This window comes from Peromyscus californicus, unplaced genomic scaffold, assembly GCF_007827085.1.
Source record: "Peromyscus californicus insignis strain IS unplaced genomic scaffold, ASM782708v3 Scaffold_11__1_contigs__length_118956290, whole genome shotgun sequence".
NCBI classification, from domain to species: domain Eukaryota; kingdom Metazoa; phylum Chordata; class Mammalia; order Rodentia; family Cricetidae; genus Peromyscus; species Peromyscus californicus.
Window position 1 is genome coordinate 77105801 of NW_026294402.1, and position 4199 is coordinate 77109999.

At 38.1% G+C, this 4199-nt stretch overlaps 1 pseudogene; it reads right to left on the bottom strand.

The window, feature by feature from the left end:
• Nucleotides 1–666: 666 nt before the first annotated feature.
• Nucleotides 667–767, bottom strand: LOC128105600 (uncharacterized; annotated as a pseudogene).
• Between the last annotated feature and the right edge of the window lie 3432 nt (nt 768–4199).

Genomic DNA, 4199 nt, shown 5'->3' on the forward strand with positions numbered 1-4199 from the left:
AGCTTCAGCCTGAGTTGTTAGGGGACCCCTAAAAATTCAACTGAACGCAGCCCGGTCCCTCCATTGGAAGCCCTGCCTGGCTACAAGATGGCCAACTGAGACTCCATATCCCCCATTACTAGGAGTCCTCACTAGGATTACTCTCATAGAATCCAGGAAGTTTCCACTGCAAAAATATGGAACATTTCACTGTAACATGAATCTTAAAAGGTCTTATTAATAAAAACAAACCCAGAGCCAGGTATTGGAGTGAACGCTAAAAGATCAGAGAGATAGAACCAGCCACAGCTAACCTCACCTTGCCAATTCCTCAGCTGATCTCGTTTCCTCAAACTGGAAGCCTCTGTGTCCTCATCTGAATGGATCTCATCTGAACTGCTGCTCAAAAGCCAAAAATCTTAACAGACTCTAGTTCCTGGTTTTCACGCCTTATATACCTTTTTGCTTCCTGCCATTACTTCCTGGGATTAAAGGCTTGTGTCACCATGCCTGGCTGTTTCAATTCTAGCTTTGAACTCATGGAGATCCGGATGGATCTCTCTGCCTCCAGAATGCTAGGATTAAAGGTGTGTGTGCCACCATTTTCTGGCCTCTATGTCTATCTAGCAGCTGTTCTGTTCTCTGACCCCAGATAAGTTTATTAAGGTGCACAATATATCGGGGGACACAATATTATTTTACAAATTTGTGTGTCATCCTTGTGCAGGGACCGTGCTAATCTTCACCGTATCATTCCAATTCAGTATATGTGCTACCAAAGGGAGCACAACTTTTAAATTTTCATGTGAGTGAGATAGTGTAGAACTTGTTTTTGTGTGTTTGGATATTTTCATTGACAGAATGGTATTTAGTTCTATCCAAAGCGTATGGATTCTTCACATAAAGAAGCAGATGGGGACATGTTCTTCCCTGCATGAATGACTGGGAAATAGCATGGTACCTTCTGCAACTTCCTTAATTTCTGTGAATTGAGAACCTTTATCTTTAAGATTAGTTAATGAAATCCACATGGCAGTAATTCTGCCAAGTGAATAAGAGCATGTGTGGAGGGTGCACTACATTGTATGTATTTTTGGAGATAAAATTATATATCCATGTCCTGTTCGTTCCTCTTCCACTGTTACATCTGATGATAGGGAAGCAATGGAAAGTAAATGGTGGTAAATAGGTTGAAACATGATTCAAGTTTGCGAACCACTGATGTGGAAAGGGAGAGCCACTGAGTAACTGCTTTCCATTATTCTGCAGTACTTTTGGATTCTCCCCATTCTCTCTGCCCTGAGCAAGAGGTTCCCGAGACAAGAATATAGTGGAGCACACCATGAATAGATCCATATTAGACCCACTGTTACCTATGAATATTGAGCATGGATCATTATTTTAATGTTCTCTGCACATGAAATAAATGACATCTCTCATACTTATAAAAAAGAGCTTTATTGTTTGGTTTTAGAAATTCCCATAAATATTGCTTTACTCTGGTGAGATGGGACATGGCAAGGACTGAGGTGAACTCCTCTGCTCTCTTAATCATTATGTTGCATTGTGAATGAATCAGAAACTGTGCAGATCTACTTACTGTAATATACTATTTGTGAAATGGTTTAATTGAAAATTACTAGCAGATACTGCTACCAGACTGTCAATTTTCTGTAGCAACAGGGACTTATAGGTCTTGTGTGCAAAATAAAATTTTAATGAAATAGGAATTTGAAAATAACAATTATAGTATATCATATAATGTATGATTTCATCATTAAATTACTTTTACTCAATAAAGCAAGATAAATACAAGGTCTGGGACTTTAAAATGACAACTAAGAAAGCAATTATGCTTGCATTTTACTAATAACATATTGTAAAATAAATAAATATGTCTGGTAGTGTGTTTATAGTGCAAACCATTACAGAACTAATTTATTTATCTGCAAAATAGAAAAGAGGGAGATGCTTAGAAATAGGGTATGATTATCCCTGATGTAGATTCTAAGACACTCGAACATTTGACATTCACAGAAGATCTCAAGATTTTTATTTGATTGTTTTTGAGACAAGGTCTCACTCCAAGCTGATATGGAACTTCTTATGTAGATCAAAGTAGCTTCAGACATGCAGTGATCCTCCTGCCTCATCCTCAATACTGGGATTATAGGTGTGGGCAACGAAGGCTCCAAAAGTATTTTCTAACTTCTTTTGATACCGTGTGGTAGATTCTATGTATCGACCTTTTCCAACTGTTTCTTCTGCACCTAATGCCATCTGTTCTTCTGCTTAGTGGTCTAATGGGTCTGCAAGACAACTTGGCTCTCCTGGAATGAAAACTACAGAAGAGTAAGACTTTTGTGCCTTGATGTGGCTCTAGGATTTAAAAGAGTTGCAGACTGAGGTTTCAGTACGTATTCATACCACATCGCTGGTTCTGTTTCCAAACCAAACACTGGCATGCTGTTCATCCAAAAGATTTATTTCAATGTACTTAGGTTTTATCTGCTAAATAAAAATTATTCTAAAGGAAAGCAAGTTAAAGAAGTCAAAAGTAATATTTCTAGACAAGATGTGTCCACCTAGGTTTACTGACAACTTAATAAATGGCTTTGAGTGGGGAGCATTAGCAAAGTAAGGACAGATGTTAGTTCGTAGTGACTGCTTACAGTACTCACAGTATTTTTTATGTTGCTCTCCATTCCTTTGAGTCTCCCTCCCTGATTTCTGTGGATAAGGAATGTGTTTCTGGATGCAAGTGTTAACAAAAACTCTCTTCCAGGTAAAAAATACAAATGCCAAGGTTCCTTTGAAACAGTGTTTTATTCCAAAGAGGATATTCATATTATATTCTAGGATTAGAAAGTCTAGGTGGAGTAAAAAGCAAGATGCACTCTAGAAATAATCTAAGGAAGGTGTTCGTCATTGCAGCCTTAGCTGTGTTCTTGTCCTACTTTTCAATCTCAGAATCTCTTACTGGATCTAGTTACTTTTAAAATTTATTTCAAATTGTCATTAATATTTTATTTACTTTTCATATTGCGAACTCTCAATGTTTCCATTAATTTGAGTAGTATTGACTGCCAATCTATTAGGCAATATGAAAAGTTCAGTATAGATACAAAGAAGCTCTTGTGTTTAAATGGTGTTGAGTGTGAAGAAGGTAGGCATGTGTCTATAGATTGAAAACTATTAAGAAAACAAAAAGTAAGATGCAACTGTCTGGATAATCATGCTCCAAGACGCTGTGGGGTGCTATGCAAAAATCCTAGTTTTCAAGTGTGAGATACCTTAACACGAGTTTTTGGTAAATGATGCACTAAAGACCCCCTAAACAATACAAGCTCTTGCCATTCCATTTGGTTTTCCACAAGAAATGGACAATAAAACACTATTACTAAAAACACTACCTGTGTTGGTTGCAAGATACAGAGCAATCAATCTTTAACCGAGCTGGAAGCTTCCTCCCTGTAGGCCAGGCTTTCATAGTACCAGAAGATGCTATGAAAGTCATTGGGAGAAAAAAGGCATACATGGTCTCACCCATCTGTGAATCCTATGAACTAAAATACCAACCCACTACAAAATATGCTCCTACTTGTGCAATGGGGACATTGCTATTATGAGAGTAACCAAGTGTTCTCTGGTTGTATTTGAGGTCCACTTCATAGGATCTTCCATAGCTGGCACTTTAAACTCAACCAAATACATATGGTTGTAGAAATCCCTGGAGGGGTGCTTATTACTGTTGTTTAGCCAAATTGACATACAGTCAAACTGCCTTTTAAGCATCTGTGTTTATACTCATCGCCAAATGCTACACTAAGCCTTAATCAGAGAATCTTCTCTGAAAAGTGAACATAGGTTAATATTAAGTCTCATTGCTGTTCAAGGTGATGAAAATAAATGATGGTTGGATGCCTAGCCCTAGACAGGACATTTATATGCCCCCTCTAAAGCTTGGAGAACATTATAGAAGAGGATGTAAAAATAATTAAAAGCCAGAAGTCAGAGGGGCTTCAAATTTTCAGCTTCTGTATATGATACAGTCGTCGCAATCATAAAGTCACAGCAGTTTGGGTTATCTGCACTGAGTCTGCAAAGAGTTTGTCAATAGTCTGTCACGGATGAGGGAGGAGATCATGGGGCCCTACCCTTCCCTATTGAACTGCTAGTTACCAATAGGTTCTGGACGAGGGCTAGTCTGTATCCTGGTA